Source organism: Triturus cristatus, chromosome 12, assembly GCF_964204655.1.
Source record: "Triturus cristatus chromosome 12, aTriCri1.1, whole genome shotgun sequence".
NCBI classification, from domain to species: Eukaryota; Metazoa; Chordata; class Amphibia; order Caudata; family Salamandridae; genus Triturus; species Triturus cristatus.
Window position 1 is genome coordinate 781,734,993 of NC_140595.1, and position 25,384 is coordinate 781,760,376.

At 47.9% G+C, this 25,384-nt stretch overlaps 1 protein-coding gene across 2 annotated transcripts in view; it reads left to right on the forward strand.

Moving 5' to 3' along the window:
• The window catches only part of LOC146782823 (alpha-2,8-sialyltransferase 8F-like), a 188,380-nt gene that overhangs the window by 152,539 nt on the left and 10,457 nt on the right, over positions 1–25,384 (forward strand). The gene's annotated exons all lie outside the window — the stretch shown is intronic.

Genomic DNA, 25,384 nt, shown 5'->3' on the forward strand with positions numbered 1-25,384 from the left:
TCTCTGAGGGTTTTTGAGCAATAGTATGGTGTTTTCGGATGTGTCGCGACCGGCGCAGGCGCGGCCCCTCTGCAACAGTATGCACATTGTGCCCTGCTTTGCCAATGCCCGCTCTGTAAGATTCCAACCTGTTCCAGGCTTCTTCAGGGCTGTCGTGAAAATATATTTTGCGTCTACCGCCACCCTTAGACGCGCTGAAAAAATCAAGGAGTACTGGAGACCTTTGTCCCGGAGTGTTTTATTGACCTCTAAAAACGAAGCACGGCAGCGCTGTACATCATACGTGTAGTCTGGAAACAGCGTCACGTTGCAGTTGTCCACTTTGTAGGGGCCGAAGAGCAAGCCTTGTGCAGCAGGAGGTCCCTATCCATATAATGCAATAGTCTCGCCACCACTGGTCTGGGCGGCCTGTCAGGCGCCGGCGGCCTAGCGGGCACTCTATGCGCTCTCTCCAAAGTGTAGAAGGAGGTAAGGCCCTGAGGGGCAACTACAGTTCTTAGCCAAGTCTCCAAGTAGTCCACCATATTAGCTCCTTCCACTCCTTCCGGTAGCCTCACCACGCGGACGTTATTCCTTCGGTTCCGTCCTTCGGCATTTTCGGCCCTCCACTCTAGCGTTTGCAACCGGTGCGTGACATCTGCAACCTGAGCTTCTAGCGCCTTGTGGGGGCATTCTAAGGTCTCTAAGGTGACTTCCGTCTGCTTTACCCGGTCAGCAAGTTTAGCATGATCTGCACGGAGAAGGCCCAGCCCCTGTGCCACAGATGCGATATCCTGGTAGAGAGCATCTCTGGTATCAGTGATGGCTTTAGGGTTTGATCCACCTGCTGCTGCATCAGCCCCTCAGGGTGTGGCACCATCACTTCTTGCTTTTCTTGTGCCCCTGTTTCTTCCTCCAGGTCTGGTTGCGGTCCCCCTTGCTTCCCTCGTGGCTTCCCCATTACTGGCATCAGTGGGTGTTCTAGCCCCAGTGTAGTCTCTCATACAATCTCTCACGCTGCGTGTAGCAGTCCCCTGGGCAGATTTAGGCCCACTACCAGTGAGGGCTCTCTTCGTGTCTCTGTTGGTCTTGTAACTCTCCTTAACCCTTTGGCAACCAGGGTTACCTCTCACCTGCTTCTAGTCGTTTTCAGCTCACCCTGCCAGTTTCGTCCACAAACTTCCTCCTACTCTGGGAGTCCGGTTCCAGTCATCTGCTCTCGCCTAATGTTGGACTTGGCACTTTTTGCAGGGTCATCCCTAAACTTTTTGCCTTCCTCCTGCATTTTTTCTGACCTGTTGTTGGCTGTTTTATGACTCTGGGCACTTTATCACTGCTGATCAGTGCTAAAGTGCATATGCACTCCCCATTGTAAATTGCTATGTTGGTTGGATTCCATGATTGGCTTATTTCGTTTACTGTCAGACCCCAGTAAAGTGCACCAGGAGTGCCAGGGCGTGTAAATACAAATGCCGCTGGTGGGCTCGCAGCACTGGTTGTGCCACCCACAGAAGCGGCCTGGTAAAATGTGTCTAGGGTCTGCCATCGCAGAACCTGCGTGCAGTCTGGTACTGTCATGCTGACTGGGCAAGTGCACCCACTTGCTAGTCCCTAAACCTTCCCATAACTTCATGTTAGTCACCCCTATGGTAGGCCCAAGGGCAGGGTGCATTGTAAGCATAAGGTAGGACAAGCCCTGATGTGTGTGGCATGTCCTAATAGTGAATTACAGCCATTTTCGTTTTTCACTATTGTAAGGCTACCTGCTCACATAGGCCAGAATGGGTTGCTGGAATTATTACACTCTATAATCCCAACAGACTCAGTGAGCATGGTAGAAAGTCAAGTTTAGTATGCCTGAACTCAGAATAATAAAATACTTCTTTCAGTAAAGTTTATTTCAATATCCTGCGTTTGTAAATGCTACTTTTAGAAAGTTAGTATTTACTTGCCTAAATATTTCAGCCCGCCTCTGCGTGATGTGTATCTGCTGTCTGGCTTATGTGAGTGACAGGGCTGGGGAAACCCAGATGGGCAGGGCTAGGTAGCCTGGTGGTGAATAGAAAGATTGACCTGTAGATGGGTGGGAGGAGTACACCTGGACTCTGAATAGGGCTGTGCTCTGCCACCACAATGCTGGCTCCGCCCCCTGTGGAGCGTCTGATGGCTCTGCCCTGCACCCTGAAAGAAGAAGCCTGCATCGCATCAACAAAGTGCTCCAGAACTGGACTAAACTAGGCAAGGCCCCCCTGGACTGGAAGAACAAAAGAAATGGTCTATAAAAGGAGCCCTGCTCCTAAGAAATCAGATCCGCTTTGAACCAAGAAGAATCTCTGCCTGAGGAGGAGGCGCCAGGAAAGCTGTACGGAGGAAGACTGTCCCTATCCTGGGGGACTGGCCTGCAGTGGTGACCTTGCAGCCAAAGGAGAGAAGAGGAACCCTTTACTAAAGACTTTGCTTCATTTTTATTTCAAGAAACCTTGTGCTTTCAAAAACGATCTCCAAGGGCCTGGAAGCGAGCTTGCCCCCTGAACTAAGCCCCAGGACCATTGGGCTCATCCTGACCTTCACTCGCCTACCGCTGGACTGTGGTGTTCCTTCCTTCGCCGGAGCCGTGACTCCCGTGCCCATCAGCCCCTCCTTGAGCCGTGACCGGACTGCTTGGCTGCCCCTGCCTTGGGAAGAGCCTCGCTCGATCTGAGCCGCTCTCCCTACGCCGTGCTGGGCTGCACCCGTCACCTCGCTCGCCAAGCCTCGGACGGCCCGGACGTGGAAAGCGTACCCGGCTGCCCCGCTCTGCTCACTTGCCAACCTGAAACACCCGCTCTTGCTGTGAGCCTGAAGGACCAGACCCCCTTGTAAAGCGTGGGAGCCCCGAACGCCGCCTCGCCCTTCTGAAGAGCCGCTGAGCGCCCCGCACCCGCCTTTACTAAAAGAAACAAGGTACTGTAAATTACTAACTCGACCGCGAGCTCGCATCGGATCCAGGGTCCGCAACGTTCTGTTTTCCCTGCCATCTGACGCGTGCCACCTGGTCACCGTCTCAGCGCGAAGTGCGCTAAGACCCACAGTTCACCTTGTTGCCCCGCATAAGAAGACTTTCCGTATAAAAGAACTTTCCGTAATCATAGAGATCGTGGCCACACCGTTTCACCGTTACTGGGTCTTGTACTAAGTTTGCTGAAAATATAAAAGCCTTATTTTTGTATACAACCTGCCTGGTGTCCGTTTGTGACGAATGCAAAGTATTTACTGTGTGTATAATTGCGAGTGCTTAACCGTGTACGCCCTGAGGTTTAGCCTTGACGGCTCGCGTCACGCACCTAGAGGGTGAGCAGGGGTTATTCTAAGGAGCCATCCTCCGCCCTGACTAGAGATAAAGGGTCCCTGCTTGTCGCTGGTACTTGCCTGCGCCAGCCAGAGCCCCCTCATTTCTAACACCTAATCAGCCCGCTCTCCCCCGGAAAAAGCCGTATGCAGGGGCTGTGGCTGTGTCTCAGGGCTAGCACACATCTGTTTCACCCACTACAAGATCACACAGGCTTCCAGCGCGCCACTGCGCTATCTCCTTCTCCACGGCATAACCGCTAGCGGTGTACCTCGGTAATTGGTGTCTTCGTTAGTTATGGTCGACACTTGGCCCGCACTGTAGCAATCCTCCGCCACAATACCTCCAGTGCGCAATGTATAAGGGTCCCAGCCACTCCACTAATCACTGCAATTGGATTCCTACGGTTGTAGTCACCACAGGGCCTCTCGGCGACTTCTTCGCCGCAATCACGCAACTGCCCACATCACTGTTTGATCACCTCCTCATCCGTCCCTGTGGTCTATTGGGGTATTCCTTTGCCAGGGTCTGTTCACCAATAGAATTCCCCAACGTCACCGCCGTTATCAGCCCTCCAGGGGTCTCAACAATATCCTCCACAGTCTATACAGTGCCCCTTCTGCGGGCCACCTCTCTTTTGGTCGTGTGCAGTCGTGCCGGTCAGATCGATCCGCAGTGTAGAGCCCTCCGCCTTACCGAGCGTACAAGATGGCGGTCCGAGCTCAAAATGGCGGTCCACCCGTGAATCTATGTACTGCAAAGATGCCCCAGCATGGTAACTGACGGATCGCGGTACCGCCCGCCCTTCGATGGGTCGCCGTGTCATATGCAGGCCACCTCTCGCTCCGCGTCCCTTCAACCTCCAGTACACCGCAGGTCCGTTAGACCCCTCCGTGTCGGATCCGGGTCTGCCAGGCTCATTAGTGCTGTGCTCCCGGTCTGTCAATGCTGCAGGGTTCCCAGTGCCATCGCGGTTAGGTGGCACTTGTTGCACTCGGCAAGTCCTCTGTGATCTGCTAAGGCCTTCCTCTGGCAGGGTTTCTAAAGTCAGCAAGCCGCCATCAGCGCCATCGTGGTCAATCCTCCATCGCGCACATCGCCTCAGCAGGTCACCGGGCAGCAGAAGCACCACGTCCCATCAGCGGAAGCTCACCGCCCCTATAATCACTATCTTGGGTGCTCAGGGGCTCGTTTCCAGGTCCCGCAGCAGGATAATTCCCAGGGTAGGCACGGAGCTCTAGGCTCACACGTCTTTCCCCATCAGCTCCGTGGCCACACCCTCCTCCTCCTCCTTGCCACCATGACAAAAGATAAATCCTCGGTCCCCTCTACGAAGCAGAGTACACTGGACCAATACATCACAGCCATTGTTGGGGCGAGCGGTGCCGATGATGGGGGGCCCTGTCCCGGACAATGTCGCCCTGCTTCCCGCAATTACACAATCCCGTGACATGCAAAATCGGCGCTGTTGGCTCTGAGATCTCATTTCTTAGACAAGACCTTAGAAAGGCGGTAGACCGCATTACGGAGGCCGAAACCTTGCTCAACAGCAGCAGCACCAGTTGCTCACAAACAAGGTTCGACAAGGCAAGCAACCCAATCCAGAATATATCAGTGGGGGAAAAATTGATACTACACCGTTTGTGTCAAGTGGCGCAGTCACCCACCCCGGTGCCGATGTTGCAAAACGTGACGTATGCACTACTACTAGCTCAGGTGTTCGCATCCTATTATTTGAGTTTATATGCAAAACGGGAAGTTATATCCCAGGATACCAAAATCGTTGCCTGACCACATTCGTGAACAACCCTAAGTACTCAATAAGTAGAATCAGTAGAAGAACTCAATAACGCCCTGTCTGGCTTACGCCCTGGCCGAGCACTGGGCCCTAATGGATTCCCGAGCGAATTCATAAGATCTCACATGACCCAATTAGGCCCACACTTACTAAAAGCACTGCATAAAGAAATTGTGGTGTTCCTCAAGCCTGGGTGTTCCCCCAAGGAACCCTCCTCATATCGTCTTATCTCACTACTGAATTTTGAATCTAAACTCATGGGTAAGGTTCTCGCAGACTGGCTTTGTATATATATCCACAAGCTCGTCCACCCCAACCAGGAGGGCTTCATGACGCACAGATTAATGTTTCATAATAATAGGCGAGTTCATAATGCCCTTGCAAAGGCACCAGAACTCTGCTGCCCTGCAGCCCTCCTATTAGCCGATATTGATAAAGCATTTGATTCACTCAGCTGGGACTACTTATTCCTTCTCCTACAAGCTTCCAACTTTGATCCGAGAATCCTGTCATATATTCACCTCCTTTACACAGACTCTCTGCCTCGTTTCGGGTGGCTGGGGTACAATCAGATCGATTCGTAATCCATCGGGGCACAAACCAGGGGTGCCCGCTTTCCCCGCTGTTATTCACACTGGCGATCGAGCCACTGGCTACATGGGTGAGGGGGGACCCCTTGGTGCGCAGGTTTGAATGGTCTGCGGAGACGTCCGATAGGATTGCATTATATGCTGACGTCTTATTCTTTCTTACAGACCAGGGGTTTTCTGGCCCATGAATTCTGCAAATACTTCACGTATTCAGGCAAACCTCTGGACTCTGCACTAACCCGGCGAAATCGGTACTATTTTCAGTTTGCGGATACCAAAGCAGGGGCACATGGGCGACCCACCTGACCTATGCCACGGGAGGGTCCCAATATCTGGGGGTATATATTTCAACCAATCCGATCATCTCCTGGTCACACAATATCCATCCTCTACTACCACGTCTTCAAGGAGAGGTGAAGGTGAGGTCGCCTCTGCCCCTGTCCTTATTTGGGTGGTCGGCAATCTTCAAAATGGTCTCCCTACCATGGATGCTGTATCAGCTACAAAATGTCCCTTACGTTATCCCACAGTCTTGGTACCAGCAGGTCAATGCAATCCTTAATTATTTCCTATGGGGAAGAGGGGCTGCAGAGTCGCTTTCCGGACATGTACACAGTCCACCTATTGTGGGGGAATCGCCCCGGCTGATTTATACGCCTATTACTCTGCCTCCCACCTACTCAATATAAATAAATGGTGCCATAGTGTGCAGACGGACCCGACGTTTGCAGTCGAGAGACGAGCGAGGGGTACCCAAACTCTGTTAGACCTCCTTTATAGTCAGACAAATCTTGATCACCTACCCCCAGCATGTGAAGTGGTAATTCAATTAAGCCGACGCACGATCAGGAGGATGGGATGGGGAGGGCGGCTGACGCAGGCGTCCTCACTTTGGCACAGAACTTACCTTTGACAGGTCGCCGCACTGCCAGGGCTCCGCTCATGGGACCTTATTGGGCTCTCCACAGTAGGGGTCATAATGAAAGGGATGGTGCTCAAGTCTTTTCAACAGCTACAAGTCGAATATAATCTCCACTGCAGCCAGTTTTACAGATATTTACAGCTCAGACATGCACTGACACTGCACATCTGGTCCCTGACGGATCTGCTGGAGGTACACTCACTTGAAGAGCGTCTGCTGATGGGAGACCTAGGTGCCCACAAGATTAGACAAATCTACCAAACACTAGTCGCACATAACCAAACTACACTTAGCACGCTGCGAGTGGCGTGGGAGGGGGACATTGCAGACCTCACTGACGACTGTACAGAGGCCCTGGCAAGCCCTGTGGTGCCACCATTGAAACATGGAGCTGCTTAATGCAATTTAAATAAGCCATAGACCGTACTACATGAGGTCCCGCCTCTGGTGTATGGGTGTCATACCGTCCCCCACCTGTCTTAGTTGCGACGATGAGGAAGGGACGTTCTTCCATACAGTATGGTGCTGCAGGGCACTCCAGCCCTTTTGGCGTAACGTTACCTCCTGCCTAGAACAAGTCCTGTCATGGCGGCTCGCCTTTGAACCCAAGTTATTTCTCTAGCATAGCACGGATGGGATCGGGGGAAACGCATACAGCACCTCCTGTTCCTGGGGCTCACGCTGGCCAAGCGGGACACAGCTCAACTTTGTAAGTGGACCGCTCCACCATCGGAGGGTAGAATTGTACCATGGGCAAATGCATGGGGATGGATACAGGGGCATAGACCTGCCTTCTGCACATCTCCTAGAATTCCCTATTGAGCAGGAAATACATTCATATGGCCAGTGACATACCCAGAGCTTGTAGACAATGCCACCAAAACGCTATTGCCAGATATCCCCTGCGGGGTGGGGAGTGGTGCATAGCCTGTGACAAGGTTTCCTATTCGTTTTCTTTCATTCCTTTGTTGATATCTTGAAACATGGCTACTATTCTGCAATGTACAACAACTTGATGTGTGTGATTGGCCACCTTGCTGTGTTGTACCGTCAAAATCATCAATAAAATGTGTTATAAAAAAAAAAAGCTGGGATAGTAACTAATCCATTGGATGTATAAACCACTGGAGGTATTTTTTAACATTCTTTTCTTTTTTGTTTTACTTTATTAATTGTTTTACATCTCTTAATGTTACATTAACAGTACAACAGTGCTCTCTTCCTTCTCCAATGACATCAGCAGTTTGATGCTCATATCTATAGTTACCATGTTAAGTGACAGTGCGTTCAATTATCATAGTGGGTAATATACAGTACAATTCTTAGTCAAATTCACAGTGTTGACTCCAACCTGATGCAGTTACTCACTATCTGCATTGCCCTTCCAGGCCCCTGCATTCCTGTGCCGTCATGACCCACTCTCCTTTGAGTCTGTGGTCCACCATGTTTACTGGGTACTCTCCTCACTGACCCTTTCATTCAAATAGTCTCTCAGATGTTGCCAAATGTCTCTGGGTCTTGACGTGGTGGGTTGCAATTTAGCATACAGACTAGAGGAGTGGGCATCCAGCAATAAGGTTTTAATCCCAGTCCAATATGGTTTTAAAAAAGGTATGGGCTCTCAGGACTAATGCCTTAAAGTACTTTCAAGTAAAATCTGAAAGATTGTCCTTGACGTTTATGGACTTGTCGGCAGCGTTTGACTATGTGGCACATCAACATCTATGGAGGATAATGGAAGAAATGGGCATAGATGAGGCTATTATATCTTTTATTAGACAGCTTTACTCATCAGCCACAGGCCTGCGTCAGATACGGGAGAGAGGGGGAGTGCACCAGGTTGTTTCCAATTAACAGGGGTGTCCGGCAGGGTTGTGTGCTTGCCACATTTCTTTTTTCTATTTACACCAATGGGGTGGAAGCTCCCCTGCTGGACACAATACCAGACGTCCCCAAAGTTAATAATGTTTGCACTCCAATTCTCCTGTATGCTGATGACGCAGTGCTAATTGCCCGCACAGGCCTCACCCTTCAAAAGTTACTAGTTACTTATGTATCCTATATGTCAAAACTGGGGTTAAAAAACAATGAAGCCAAGTCCTTTATTTTGATTACTGGCCGTAAATATAGGAAGGTCCCAAACTTCCATATATCAGGACAGAAAATAGCCCATACTGATAATTTTTCCTACCTTGGTGTAACGTTTGATAAGCAATTATCATGGTCAAATATGCTTGCTACTAGAGGCTTATCACTTGAGAGAAGCATTGTTACCCTACACTCATTTATTAAAAAATTGGGAGTAAAACCCATTGACATGGCAAAAAAAGTTTATGCAGCAAAATCGGAAGCAACCTACGGGGCAGGCATTTGGGGCTACATTAACCCCTCCCCCCTACAAGTTATAGAGTACACATTCTGGAAAAAACTAGTGGGCCTCCCCGTAAGCTGCTCCAGTCTTACTGCTCATGCAGAATTGGATGTCCCTTATGTGACCGACACAATTGCTTTGGCTCCGATGATGTTGTGGCATTCCATATGGAGAAGGGAATCTATCCATATCACACAAAAGTTAATTGAAGACTGCCTATCCCTGGAAAATGTCCACAAGATCCCGTGGATTTTCTATAGTAGATCTACTTTTTCATCTTTAGGATTAGAACGTCTATTCTCTGTCCCTAGCGACTGTGTGAATTTTCCAAAAAGAGAGATAAAATCCTGTTTCCTCAAATGAAGGGCTGAAGCAAGACTGAAAGCAAATTGTACAAAAGTATCAGTCAAAGCATATTTAGAAAGCCCAATGGTACAGGAAGGGCCAACATCTTATATTTTTACTGTGACAAATTCACGTCACAGATTTTTTCTAATTAGATTGCTTTTGAATTGTATTCCATGCATGTTGGCCCATCCAGCTGGAATTGACTCCATAAATGAATTGCCATTCAGTCCTTGCGATGGTGCTTCTGCACAATCAAATCTACATGTTTTCTTTTTTTGCAAATTTTATGCAGAACCACGTAAAAGATTTATTTTGCCCCTGATGTGTAAATATGATTTTAAACAATGTCATGTCGCAATGTATTTTCTGCAATCTTTGCCTAATCCTATGGTCTGTTTTTCTGGGGCGTCCATTTTAATCCAATCACGAAGAATTAGGAAATTTCACTATACATGAGAATTAATTCTAAACTGTTCCCATCAGCTGGCTTTTACTAACTGTTCCCTAATGGTGTTTGTTATGATATTTTTTATCTTTTTTATCTTTTTATTCATATGTGTATTATGTATAGATGTTTTTTACTGCACTTTTATGATCTTATATTGTAAGCATCGAATAAAGTAAATTGACTGACTGAGTCTGTGGTCCACCATGTTTACTGGGTACTCTCCTCACCGGCCCTTTCATTCAAATAGTCTCTGAGAGGTTGCCAAATGTCTCTGGGTCTTGACATGGGGGGTTGCAATTTAGCATATAGCTCGCTGTTGGTATCACAGTACGCCAAGCTTTTAATCCACTGTTCGACTGTTGCTGTGCTCTTCCGACCCCAGTGTATGGGCGACTATCTCTTTGCCATGAGTAATGCTATTCCAACATACCTGCGCATTGCCTTGGGGATATCCACAGCGGTACAAAAGGGGGTGTACCACAGCATATCCCAATAGGGCTAACAATGTGGATGATCTAATCTGCAAGCTTGTCATTTGTTGAAGTGCCTTAAAAAGAAATTCCCAATACACTGCTATCCTTCTGCATGTCCATGTCATGTGAATAAAATCTGCTATTAGGGCCTGGCATTTAGGGCATCGTGCAGTGAGGGACGGGTCTAGGCGTGCCATCTTTACCGGTCATGTATATCCTTCGTATAAATTTGTAATGTCGCAGTTTGTGCCTGTGGTTGCAGGATACGATGGGAGTATGCAGCATTCCCTCCCCATCTTATCTGTAAGCGGGTGCCCCAGGTCTGTTTCCCATGCACTTCTTACTTTGGCATCATGAGCGGGCATTAACTCCAAACCAGCGTGATACAGTTTCGAGATTAACCTGTCCCCTTCATTATCTGAGATAAGCACCTTCAGCGGCGTGAAGTTACCAGGCTCTAGTGGATATGTAAACATACGACTCTGTAATGCATTCTGGAGTTTGGCTAAGACAAAATGGCAGCCGCGGCCCGTGGAGGGAGTTCCGTGGGGCGGTAAGGCGGGGCGGGGGAGGGGCAGGGTGCGATGCAGCACGCGCTACGAAATTCGTTTTGTTTATTTAATTGTTTACTTACCTGCAATTATCCATATTCCGTTTTTTAGAAACCCCCACCCTGCCCCCGCCCCGCCTTACCGCCCCACGGAATTCCCTCCACGGGCCGCGGCTGCAAAATGGTCTAAGTGTGGGGCATCTGCAAAGCGACTGTCTTCAGTGCATAAGTAAATGTGACCCCCGGATAGGCGCCCCCAATTGTACAAAGTCTATACCACCGCAGTGTGCGCTTTACTAGTGGTTCTGATGTAATAGGTACCTAGGGGTTATCTATCAATGGAATCCGTGATGCGTACAGTTCGGTGCCCCCCGTGACTCGCAGCAGCTTCCTCCAAGCCCAGCAGGTATTCAACACCGTTTGAATTTGATCTTTATCTTGTGGAAACCCCGCAGGTAGGAGCCCCCGTAGTGGTACTGGGGCAGCTAAGTCAGCCTCAGGTTTGGCATATGGTATTCTGGCACCTGGGTGGTACCAATGCCACGCATAGCTGCATTGTGCCGCTAGGTAGTACAGCTGCATGTTTGGGACTCCAAATCCCACCTTTTCACATGGAAGGACCAAGGTGTGCCATCCAATTCGCGGTTGCCGCCCTCCACAAATTAGTCACCTCAGCTGCCTGTGCGGTTGTGTAAAGAATGCGTTAGTGAGGGGTATAGGGATATTATTGAAAAGGTACAGTAACTGTGGTAATACAATCATTTTTATTATGGCTTTCCAGCCTGCCATTGACAGCCACAGTCCAATCCACCAGTTTATTTTAGCATTTAGTTTATCTATTACCGGGCAATAGTTTAATTGTATTATTTGCTCTTTATTCTTGTGCAGAGTACTCCCTATGTAACGGGCCTCAGTGTCACACCATGTCAGCGGGAACCCTTCACATGTGCGATCCCGTACAGTTGTTAGAGGAAATGCAACTGATTTGTGCCAATTGATATGTAATCCCGATAGTTCTCCAAAACGTGATTTGATGTAGCAGAGGTGCCAGATTTTCAGTGGGGTGTGACATATAATATAATGGTCATCCGCATATAATGTCACAAGTACTGGACCTGATTTAAAGTGCAATCCCCTATGTAGGTGATTTTTATGAAGCTGCCTCACCAGGGGTCCATTGTGATGTTAAACAGGAGTAGTGATAGTGGACAGCCTTGCCTGGTACCTCGTGTTATGTTCAGTGAACAGGCTGTTGAGCCTTTTACTCTGATATGCGCAGTGGTTTGGGAATACAGCAGGGTAATAAGTTATAGGAACCCTGCTGGACAGCCCAATTTGAGCACAGCCTGAAGAAAAGGGCATTCAAGCGAGTCAAAGGCATTTTCTGCGTCCAGCAGCGCCGCCACTGCCAGCGCTATTCTATGTTGAATTGCAAAAAACGTGCGTAGATTCAATGCAGTGGATCTGTGTGGGATAAACCCCGACTGTGCTGGTGATATTTGTTGCCCTATTAGTAGCGCCAGTCTGGTCGCCACCCTTTTAGCCAGTATTTTTGTATCAAAGTTTAATAGTGATAGCGTTCTGTAGGAACCCCTTCCTGTAGTGGCTTCGCAAAAACTTCCAGTAAGTGCGGTGCCAATAACTCTTTATAGACGTTATAAAAGGCACCAGTGAATCCATCAGATCCCGGGGCTTTATTCCCGTCCATGGCTTCTATCGCTTGCTTGAGCTTCTCAGTGGTGAAGGGCTCACTTAGAAATTGTTGCTGCGCAGATGTCAGCCATACCATTGCTATTTCTTCCAGGTAGCTGGTAATGTCACCATCTCCTTCCATGCGCCTAGTGGTGTTCGTGTCAGTGTAGTATCTAAGCAATTCTTGCTTAATTCCAAGAGAGTCCGCTATATATTTATCCTGCGTCCCACGCAGGCTAGGTATATATGGCTGTCCGCGTGGTGGTTGTAGCAATCGTGCTAGTGTGCATCCAGGCCCCCCCTCCCCATACCTCCTAGCTGTGGCATATTTACTCATAAAGTGAGCTTCCCTCTCTGCTGCCTCCTGGTATTCCATCATCAAGGCCGCACTCCTAGGCAAATTGTCTAGAGTTGCCCTATCAACCTAACATTGATTCAGCAATGAGAGCTCTCCCTCTAATCTGGTGAGTGTGCGTTGAAGATCTTTCCGTATCCCTACGGTCTTGGAAATGCATATCCTCCTCATGTACGCTTTAAATGTCTCCCATAGTGTATGTAGCCTGCGTCGACACTGACCCTGCCTTGTTCTCAAAATATTCAGTTATTGCCTGCCTAATTTTGCCTCTGAAGACTGCATCCAAAAGCGCCCTTTCTGGAAATTACCACTGTCTCTCAATACCACCGGCCAGGGGAGGCTGGTGCATAGGGGCGAGATGGGCGTCGCCCTCCCACCCTGGGGGACAAAAAAAATGCCTGTTGAAAAACACTGAGCAGCTAGGAATAAATTGTGCTGGCTGCTAGTGCTCAGTGAACAAACATGTACAAAATTGGGGTTTTCTTTAGGGGGGTGTGGGGGTATGGCCTTTGCTCTGCAGTGTCTGCACATGCTTTTGGCTGGGTGAAGATTTCTTCGACCTAGAGCCAGAAAGCAGGTCAGTGACGACACCTTGGTGGGTGCAGCCTATTGCTAACTACCACAATAGCATTTCGATTTTGGACGTTATTCACTTGGCCCAGGGCGGAGCTGGAGGCCCTCCATTAATTCCAATGGCCGAGGGTGGAGCATTCCGGCAGGCTTAGAGTTTGTGGGGGTGTGGCAGTGGCCTTTGTTGTCTCCTCCACCAGACCCAGCAACAGTTGTTTTTGTTCAGTGATTGGTTTGCTGGGGTCTGGGGGAGGAGTCGATTCGAAATCGAAAGAATTTTCCAGTTTGGGCTTGTGCTCTCATTGGTATTGCCACGCTCACTGCTGCAGTCCTCTTGGGAGTTGGGAGTCTTCTCTTGGTAACGACAATTCTCTTAACTCTGGAACAGGAGGAGGGTTCGTGTTTTTAACCCGGTGTATCCTCACAAGTTCAACAAGGATTTTGGGAGAGTTTTGTTCTTGGTCTGGAATCTTGGAGGCAGAAACCGCGTCTGGCGTCTCTGGCACTTTACAGGTAATTGCAGCAGACACCGAGGGTGCTTTAGAAGAGAGAGAGAGGGGCAGGTAGCGGGATTGGAGTGGATATTTTTGCCCTTTTTTTCAGTTTTATATAGCGCACACTCGACCCGAAGGCGCTTTACACGAGCAGCAGTATCCCGGCGTAGGTCATAGGCCATCAGGAACTGTTTTCGATCTACTCTGTGTACTCTGGAGGAGGGGGCGGGGCGAAGGAAGCAAATTAATGAACAGTCGTCGTATTCTCAAGTTAAAAACCCTCAACGCTAACCAGAGATTCACCACAGGCAGGGAGAGCCTGCGACCGTAGGCTACCGAGCTCTGTGAAATAAGTTTTTACAGAAGCAGGGTACTAAACTTATTGGAAAACGGGGCACGTGTTTCTATTTTGTCTCACTGTGACTTCCGGTGACATTTGGCAAGTAATTTGTGGCTTTACTCTGAATTTATCTGCGGTAAGAAAGGTGTAACTTCCCCAAGCCTATTCCTGGAAATAGTTTTAGAAATACACTGTTTTTCTAAAAGCGAGTGTCAAATGTTGTCACGTCGTTGGCTAGCAGCTAAGGGCCAGGCTACACAATCTTTTTAATGCCCTGTGAGGTGAACGCACGATACAGTCGTGCTTCATGGCTGCTTGTAGAGCGCTTACGCCCTAGGGGCGCTCCAAAGCACTACAGTGGATTCCGTAATCAACGGAGAGAGCAATGTAGGCTTCGACGAGTAAGTTTCACTTTCACTTCTGTCCATTTATGTCCCTCGAGCATGGTAGTATAGCAAGGGTGCCATGGACCCTGGTGCTGGGTGAATGAGCCCGCCATTCATAATAAAAGACGGACAAACAGACTATGGATGCAGTGGGCTCCTAACATCTCTGCCCCCCACCCCCCGGGCCACGGCCCCCACCAGCCTCTCACCAGGCCCTCGGCCTCCGGCCTCCTCCCCTCTGGCTTCAGGGCTTTTCAGTGAGCAGGGCCGGCTTTATGGCGGTGCGACCGGTGCCACCGCACCGGGTGGTGGCTTCCTGGGGGCGCCGGGTTTGAAAGTTTATTATGCTTTTGAAGCACCTGCTGCAGCGTTTCTTCCCCCCCCCAATTACCAGGCTTCACATAAATGTCAAGATAACTCGTGTGATTAATTATCTCCCTGGAGAGAGATCAGCATTTTGTATAGTTGAGGTTTTGACTTCGGTGAAGTTAGCGCAGAGGGTTAATATGTCTGCTGCAAAGAACGTGTACCAAGTAGATGACAGAGTGTGTATGATGTAAACAGATCAGCAGGTTACTGCTTTCAAAAGAGACATCTTTTTTGTTACTTGCAATTTAGAATTTAAAGTCCTAATATAGAATAGTGAGCTATTAACTTTCATCCCAGAACTGCATACACACCGCAAAGTATACATTATTAGAACATTGATTAATGTTGCAAAAAGGGTTAATTTGGCTAGAAATCGATTCCTATTATTAAAGAAAACTCCCAACTATGCTGTTTCTTTTTCGACTCTGCGTTTGTGCTTCTCCACACCAAGCACTCTTAAACTATACTGCCTACCAGTATGGATGACATGTGACTCCTACACTTTTAGTCCTTTGGCTTATGTAACATTTCCTATACACTGATTTACACACGTATGATTGATTGTCTCTGTGTAATGTGTGTGATGCAAAGTGCTCGGACACCCTACACTGGTATGAGTGGCGCTATATAACTAATTCAATGCATCTGAGAGAGTGTGGTTATGGTGACTTGGTCACTGTTAAAGGGTGCTCGTGAGAGAATCCGTGGTGGAGGTGGTCATTGGGAGGGCGCCAACAAACATTGTCGCACAGGGTGCCACCAGCAAAGCCGGCCCCGAGTTTCCGGTCTGATTACCAGGTTTCTTTGTGTTCATTGCCACTCTCCTGAGTGGGAGAGTGGAAAAGGTGACAGCGGATGCTATAAATGAACTAATCTTTTCTTACTTTTCCCGTGTTCTGTGACAGGTATGGGGGTCTCCACTCTCCAGGCAGCCGCTCAGCTCAGTCATAAACTCTACTGCAGGAAGCACTTCGGGAGCCCCCGTCTCACTGGGACTGACCACAGCCCAGGGCCGGCTTTAGGGCGGTGCGACCGGTGCCACCGCACCGGGTGCTGGCTTCCTGGGGGCACGGTGTTTGAAAGTTTATTATGCTTTTGAAGCACCTGCTGCAGCGTTTCTTTCCCCCGGCAATTACCAGACCTCACATAAATGTCAAGATAACTGGTGTGATTAATTATCTTCCTAGAGAGAGATCAGCATTTTGTATAGTTGAGGTTTTGACATGGGTGAAGTTAGTGCAGAGGGTTAATATGCCTGCTGCAAAGAACGTGTACCAACTGTAGATTACAGAGTGCGTATGATGTAAAAAGATCAGCCGGTTACTGCTTTCAAACTGAGTTTGTGCTTCTCCACACCAAGCACTCTAAAACTATACTGCCTACCAGTATGGATGACATGTGACTCCTACACTTTTAGTCCTTTGGCTTATGTAACATTTCCTATACACTGATTTACACAAGTATGATTGATTGTCTCTGTGTAATGTGCGTGTGATGCAAAGTGCTCAGACACCCTACACTGGTATGAGTGGCGCTATATAACTAATTCAATTCAGCTGAGAGAGTGTGGTTATGGAGACTTGGTCACTGTTAAAGGGTGCTAGTGAGAGAATCCGTGGTGGAGGTGGTCATGGGGGGGGGGGCGCTAACTAACAATGTCGCACAGGGCGCCACCAGCACTAAAGCCGGCCCTGTCAGTGAGAGGCACTCTCCCTCGCTCCGAGAGTCGAGAGTGCGTGGGCAGTTGTTTGTCACTCTCTGTTGTGACTTTAGTCACTCTGATTTGTGGTATGCGTTTTACCTGTCTGCCGTGAAAGCACCAATTTCTCAGAGTTTCATTTATTGTGCAACTGCTACCTTTCCTTTTAGCTTGTGCAGGACATTGTCTGAGTCGTTCCTGGCAGCTGTTATAATTTATTTGCGATGTGTACATGCTTGTATGTGACGGTGATTTTTTTTTTTTAGCTCATATAACTGCAATACTCCGAACATACTCCTCTGTTCATGCGTTTTGTGTGGGGCAAACAATGAGTATAGGCGTGTACTTTTTGGTATTTCTCAGATTTTTATCGGATTTCCCTTTTGCAATTACACTTTCACCTCTGTCGTCCATCACCAGGGGCATTTTATTTTCAGTTGTAACATAAAGCGAATTAACGTGATCCCCCATGTCAGTCTACACTGTGGGGTCATGGTGGAATGATTGAAGCTGAGCTGCAAGAAACAACGTTAACAGAATCTTAAACAAGTGCAAGCTCGTGCTTGCTGGGAACAAACTTCATTGTGAGCCTGTAAGGTAAATATAGCGAAGAAAAGTGCATTTCCCAGGGATCGAGGAAACGGGCAACACACCACTAAGGTAGCATCAAGTTAATTTAAAAAATCAATATAATTTAGGAAAAAATAGAAACATGTTTAATTGATAAGGAACAGTAAATAGGCTTTGATTGATGTCTCTCTTAGACGCCAGAAATACAGCGTTCACCGAAGACAGTGGGCCACTGTCTTCGGTGAACGCTGTATTTCCTTTGCTAGAATCCGAAACTAGGCCGCGGGAGGCCTTGAGATGCCACGCAGAGAAAGAAGCGCGAGCTGCCCAACTGGAACATTTGATTGCGCTGTCAGAAGAGAGTTCTGTTAATGTAGGGAAAATGACGTGTTTAGGTTTCCTTACTCACTCACGATATCTCCACTGTTTTTCTGAATTTTCTAGTTTCTTAATTACTCTCAACCAGTGATACTCAAAGTAGGCCGGGGACCTTCCCATGCGGCCCCTGGTTGAGCAGCAGCACCAGGCCGCAGTTTACTTTACAAAGCATTATTAACCGCAGAAGAAGCGTTTCGCCATGGTACATGAGATTATAAAAGTGCATTGCATTTTATGTTTTTTTATTAACAGTTTTCAAGCATGAATTTGGAAACATGATTCATGCCCCCCTCCTCTGAGAACAATGCCAATCAGCAAAGTGAAATAAAACAATGACCCAAGATTACACAGTTTGGTCAAGTGCGGAAGCTGGGATTGATCCCAGGCAACGGAGGGCATCTGGTGTGTGTGGCATACATGCCAACATTTCCGAAGTGGGAGATTTAAAAAAAAATAATCAGGAAATTGGGGGCTGACTTTTGCACACACATGCGTCATCACGCATACACGTGCCTACAAAAGGACAATGCACCAGTTCTTTTAATTTATTGGTCCAAGAAGAATCACTAACTTAAGAGAATTAACTAGATGCAGTGCGAAAGCGCTTTCTTTAAGGCGGGTGTGCCAGCTGCAACTTACTGCTGTGCGCTACAAAAATAAATTAATATTAAAAAAAAGAACAGAATGGTTACAGAGGAGCAGGTGGATTAGGAGGTGTAGGGTAAGCAATGGGTACCGAGTGCGGTGGGGGAAACAAAAAAAAGAAAGGCAGGTTGAGGGAGGAGGGAAAGGCAATATACTAGGTTGACGGCAACACGGCGGTATTTGGCCGGGAGAGAAGTGCAAAAGGGAGAAAGCTGGAAAACACATGCACTCTCATGAAGTGCATAACCAAAAGTGAGCAGTGAGCGAATACAAGCCTGGCAATGAAAAGGATGTCAAAGAGGCTATGCTGCAGGGAAGGGACAAACACTGAATGACCAAGATGGGACAAGGAAAGCCGTTGAATATTAAGCAAACATATAAGGGCTACAATAAAGCTGTTCATTCGGACAACAATAAGCACGTAATAAGTTCTTGGTAAGTCCACAATAGGTCTGTTGCAACTAGTAAGCTCACACTGTCTGGTCGGTGAGCCCTAAAAATGAATGCCAGGCATCTCAAGCAAACATTTATATGTGCCCCGAATCTATCTGCCACACTTAACTTTTGCAAAGTATCTGTCGCTGAGCTGCACCATGTGAGGTACATTATTTTTTGTAACTTTTGATGCTTTGAGCTAAAAACGTTTGTTTGGTGGAATCTGCAAATTATGCAACAGAGAGTGGGATATTTGCAAGAAAGCCCACAGCTCACAGCTCACAATCACATTTTGCCAGTGGCCCTGCCTAAAACATCTAGAATTCTTTGTAAAATAAAAGCCCTTGACTGGGAGCACGATGTCCTGATGTTATACATTAGGGACAGCCATGAGTTTCAGTAAGGATCCTTGTTTAGAGGAACATGTGACTGGTTGTGTAGTTTTTGCTACAGTGTAATTTGCTTGGTGATGCAAAGAGGGTACATCACATGCATTGTGGGTGGTCGCATAGTGCTAGGATGAGATGTGAGTATGATGTGTTATGGTGATGTGTGTAGGGTAGAGTAGGGGACGTGGTACGATGGGAGATATTGGATTGTGTAGTTGTATTCAATGCCATGTAGTTTGGTTCAGTGCCAATATGGTTTCGTATAGTATAACGTGATTGATAGTTTCATTGTTGATCTCTGTCTTCTTATATCCTTTGTACACAAAACTGGGGATAGTTCACACCAGGAACACACACCACTCATAGCTACGATAATGCAAATGCACGCAAGCACAAACACACGCAGACAAATACGTATATGTGCATAAAAAGTTTACTCCATTGCGATGGCGAAGGGGAATACCTCTGCTATTCCGAGGGACCTCCGCTGACCACATTTAGAATTGTACTCAAGCCCCATCGACAACTCCTAAATTGGTGGTTCATTGTCTATGCGGGAAAAGTTTGACAGACGGTACCGTCAACCATGGTGGACAGTCCTCAAACATTTTTAATGTTCTGCTTTTCAAAGACAAACTATCAATGTTCAAATTTGCTTTTGAAACATCAAAAAAACGAATGAACATACCCTGTGAGTTTTCTCCCATGGTATAGGGGTCACTTTGGCTTATTTCCCATCCCACACCTTCAGGTTTTTCCTGGTTGTGACAAACTGGAAATAAAATCAGTACACCATCCATCCTAAATAGGGCGGGGAGTGCAATGTTCTTCCACTCTCGCTCCTACTCCCTCGGGTTCATCAGAGAAAGTATTCCGTTAACAGCACCAACCGGGCCATTATGGACAGAATACGACTGTAAATGAGGCGGACGGACTGAAGGTCTGGTGGGTAGGGTACTCCATCACATTTGCAACAGAGTGCCCTGCTCACCCAACTCTAAATTGGTGCTAAGTGATCTCAGTACATCCACCTGTCTCATAGACAACAAACTTTAGTCTAGAGGAATGCTGTTGACCCATCTCCTTTACTTAGCTGTCCCTAAAATCACTACCCACAACACACATACCTGTGAACGTCACAGAGCAGAGCCAAATGATAGAACACTTCACAATCACTGAGAACGTTGTACATGTATGAGTTTGGCCCTCCTCTAGCACTGCTTGCAACACACCAATGGACCAACAGTATCAACATTCTTTAATACGGCTGGCTACAAGGTTAACACAATGTAAATAGCGTTTCTCAAAGCCAAGGCAAGCGCTCCTCATATCTTCACTCGACTCCAAATAAACAGAAAAAGGCCAATTATTTGACAGGTGCAGAACAGTTTAAAAACGAAATGGCACGCGTAACAATTAATGCCATTACTGATTGGGCCTTGAATCGGGTTACTGTCATGTATGGGCTTTGGAAGTGTGCTGCTGCAGGACTGGACATTTGGAAGGAAGAGATGTGTTACAGGTAGAAAACACTTAGAGGGCCTCTTCCCATTGGCTGTGTGTACTTGGCTTGGGGGTCGTTTTGCAAGCAGAACAGTTGGAGGATTGGGCACTTTTTTGATATGTTTGTAATGTTTTCTTCACACTTGTGCTTTAAAATGCTATATTTGGATCCCGTTTTTGCAAAAATTTACAGTAAATATGTGGTGTAAAACCCACCATTTGAATACATTTTTTGCAAAATTTTCTTGCGGGGGGAATACCCCCCGCACCCTCCTTTTTCAGTTCGGGCTCGCTCGCTTCGATCGCGCATTGTAAGAGGGTATACAATTTTTCGCCCCACCAGTTTAAAAATCCACCAGCCGCCCCTGCCACCGGCCCCTAGTATGCGCATAGACAAGAAAACAGGAGAGTGATGAGACAGCGTGTAGGATAGATGCTTGACATTCCTCAACCAGGGTGGTTTCCTGGCACCTGCAATTATGGGTCGGGCGGGAGGATGGGTTAGGACACAGCCCCAGTGATCGATGAGTGCGTTCTACAACGAAAGTAGGAGTGAAGGATGCTGGGCCAAATAGTTCTGTTAGAAATCGCTCAAAAAACATGCGTCCACTATTCGTAGACTCTGGTACACCAAGAATGCATAAGAATGCATAAGTTGTTTCTCCTTCCTCTCGCTTCCAGGTCTTCGCTCTTCATAGCTTGCGTCGTGACTTGTATTTCAGGTTTTTCCACCCTTTTTGCTGTCTGAGCTGTCCCGTCCTCCAGGTCTGACACTCTGCTATCCATCACATCTAGTCTCTGCTCGTGGCTGTCCAGCCGCTCGTGCATCTTGTCTAGTCTCTTGTGGAGCGCTTCAACTCTACCATCTAGTGCCTTGAAGCCACTGTGCAGTACTTTCAGAAGAGCTTCTGCACCTCATCGCGCCACCTCCCCGCCTAGTCCTGAGGCAGCGTCCTCACCTCTTCAGCGCAAGATGGCGTTGCCTTTTCTTTTACCGTGTTGAAGGGCAGGTTATGCTGTTTAGGTTCTTTTCGAGCCATATTGTCACGCATTGAGGTGCCGAGGCCAGCTTTTGTCACCACCAGGTGGGGGACCGCTTCCGTTGTCCCACTATGCAGGCCCAGTTGAGGGCCCGTAGTGCTGTTGCCTCGATCTTGGACCCCAACAAGCAGATACCGGGACCAGGTAGGTCATATGGTCCACTGGCGAAGACTGGGAGCCAATCTCTTGGCACCTCTTGCCTAGCGCTCTGCCTCTTTGTAGCTCCACCATGCAGACATCACCCATCAGCCTCCTAAGGGCCTCCGTTCTAATGCAGAGAGGGCTTTAGGATAAAATCAGTCATTCTCGGCCTCCATATGCCAGTCCATTCTCTGGGCCCCACTGGTCCAAGCACGGATCCGGGACCAGTCTGCGTCTGCCCATAAGTCAGGATTCAATTTCTCCTGCCTTGTCGGAGCTCACCGTCGCAGGCCGTCCACCCGTGCCATTTATTAGTTGTGTTCTGGTCCAGAGGCTGCAATTCAGTGTTGCGCTGCCCCCTGTACCCCAGCCAGCCGTGCAGTACCTTTGTCGGCACAGGCGTCTCTATTGGCTAGCCTGCTCACACAGCAGCAGCTCTCTGCAGTTCACCTGCAGGTGTCTCAAGCCCGCATACGGGTCACGGGCAGGTGCTCCCGCTATGCTGGTCCTCCACAATGATGCAGAAACAGGCCCAGAGTAGGCCGCAACTCAGCCTCGACTTCCTCCTTCAGGCTCAAGCTTTCACTGGCATTCTGCCCACGAAATGCCTCGGATCTCTCGTGGGCCACGCTCGGGCACATTTACCATGGCATTTCATGCCGGTGCAGCCGCACTACATGCCCCTAAGGGCCCGGATTCGCAGGATGGCTGATAAAGCTTCAACTCCGTGCGGACATTACGGTCGGCGGCTTGGCCACGCCATTTTTAAAAACTTTTTTTATTGATCACTGTTAGACCTGTCATCCTCAAGGTGCTCTTCCCCAAACTTGTTGCTTTCACCTTCTTCATTTTTGCTGAATCTTTTTGTTGACTTTAGGACTCTGAGCTCTTTACCATTGCCGACCTACGCTTAAGTGCATATGCTTCTCCCCTAAACATGGTAACATTGGTGTATACTCAATTGACATATTTAGTTTACTTGTGAGTCCCTTGTAAAATTGTATACCATATAGCCAGGGCCTGCCGCACTGATTGTGCCACCCAAGCAAGTATCCTTGCAAACCTGCCTCAGGCCTGCCACTACAGAGCATGTGTGCAGTTTCACTGCCACTTTGACTTGACATTTAAAACCCTTTGCCAAGCCTTAAAGTCTCATTTTATTACACACAGGTCACCCCTAAGGTAGGCTCTAGATAGCCCATATGGCAGGGTGCTGTGTAAGTAAAAGGCAGGACACATACTTTTAAGTTTCGCATGTTCTGAAGGTGAAAAACTCCCAAAATCGTTTTTCACTTCTGCGAGGCCTACTCCTCTCATAGGTTAAAATGGTAATTCCTTAATACACTTTTGAGCTGAAATTTGTGATTAGAAAAGAGCAGCTTTGTGATGTTTTATATCTTTGGAATAGTGATGATGAATCCTCTTTACTGGAAAAATCAGAATTAACATTACTATTTTAGAAATGCCACTTTTAGAAAGTGATCATTTCTCTTCTCTTACAGCTCTGTGTGCGTGCAGCCTTGCCTCCAATATATGACTGGGCTGGGTGACAGCTACAGTTTGTGCATTACCTCTAGACAGCTAGAAGGCTAGATGTGTCTGAGAACTTATCGGCATAGCTCTTCCTGAGTAGGAAAGGAGAGAGGGGCTGACATTTGCACCTGAATAGTAGTAGGTAGTGCCCTGTCCTCACACAAAGGGCTGATGTGCCCCCTACAGATAGTCTGGAGCCAGGACAGGCAAGTAAGAACCTCTGTGCATTTCAAATACCCTTCTTTGAAGTCACCCCCACTTCAAAGTCACAACTGGGTAAAAGAACTAGGTCTCTGAACCACTAAAATAAGCCACTGCTGGAACTATAACTGCACATTGCCGGAGGGACTGCTGTGCTGCTTAAAAGACTCATCTTAGGACTGCTGACCTGGAAGGCCTGCTTTGGCTCTTGTGTTGCCCTGCTGACTGCTGCTCTCTGACTTTGCTGAAGGAGAGCTCACTCTGCCTTCTCCTCCAAGTGTGCTCCAAGGGCTTGTTGGATTGCCTCCTGTTGTGGACACTCAGGGAAATCAAACTCTGTAGCTCTGCTCTTGTGCCTGGAATTGGAGCCAGAGACTTGCAACAGTGACTCTGACGCATCGCCTGCCTGCTGGAAAAGGCAACTGACGCATCAACCCTGTTGTGGGAGTAAAATAGGCACATCGCACTTGGGGCCCCAGTAGCACCACCGAGACCGCCGTATCGACCGCCTCATTGCCACCACCATAAAAGGGCAATTCTCACATCCCTTCGCCAGGCGTGGAGAAACCCAGCGCATCTAAATCGACGCAGCACTAAGACCACTGCTTCGCCACCGCTGCAGTCTATCGAGATGGACACACCCCTTCGACTGCATGGAGAAACCCAGTGCATCAGCTTCTGTATCAACGCATCATGGCTACAAAACTCGCTTACAGAAACCAGTACATCGCCTTCAACAAGTGAGTGAAATCAGCACATCCCCTCGACAGCAGGAGTGATATCGATGCATTGACCCCCACATCTTGTGTGAGCAACCAGGATCAAAGTACTCTATTTCCAGAGCCTGCGTGGCTCCTGTACCCGGCCAAAGCTTCATCGTGGTCAGCTTGAACTGTTGACTGTGCCCTGGTCCCGCACGACCTCAAGTAACCCCGGTCCACCGCAACCAAAAGAAACTCCAAAAGCGCTACTTGCCTCTAAGCTCTATTTTTACACTTATTCCTTTAAAATTCATATATGCGTTTTTTTTTTTCTTAAACATTTAGGGCCATATGTAGGTAGCCTAACATTTACCACTTCATAAATACCGAATTTTACCGATTCGGTATTTATGAAGTGGTAATTGATATGTAGGTAATCCATCGGTAATATTTACCGATTCGGAATGGGTCGGTAATTTAGAATCGGTATTTACCGATTCGGTAATGGTAACTGGCTTCCCATTGATTCCTATGGGCCAGGAGGCCCATAGGAATCAATGGGAAGCCAGTTACCATTACCGAATCGGTAAATACCGATTCGGTAATGGGGGGAGCGCAATCAAGGGTGGCAGGGTGTCACAGTGACACCCTGTTGCACCCCTGATTCCTGCATGTGTGCACATGTGGCACACATACATGCCCTAAGGGCATGTATGTCTGCCACATTGCACACTTCAAAGTGCAAGAAAATGCTTTTTTCCTGCTATTCGTCATTTACCACCAACTTTTAGTTGGTGGTAAATAACGAATCCCCACAACACCCACACACTCCCCCTACATATCATTTCAGGATTCGGTATTTACCGAATCGGTAAAATGACCGAATCGGTAATTTTACCGATTCGGTAAATTACCGAATCCTGAAATGTGCCCCCTACATACCAAAAGCCTGAATACCGGTCGGTAACGGGATATTTACCGAAAATCGGCCGTTACCGACCGGTATTGGGCTTCCTACATATGGCCCTTAGTCTTTTAAAATTCATATCTCAGCTTGTACTTATTGGATTTGTGTTGTTTAGTTCTTGCTCTGTTCAGAATATAATCTATTTTTCTAAACCTGTGTGGTCTTTTT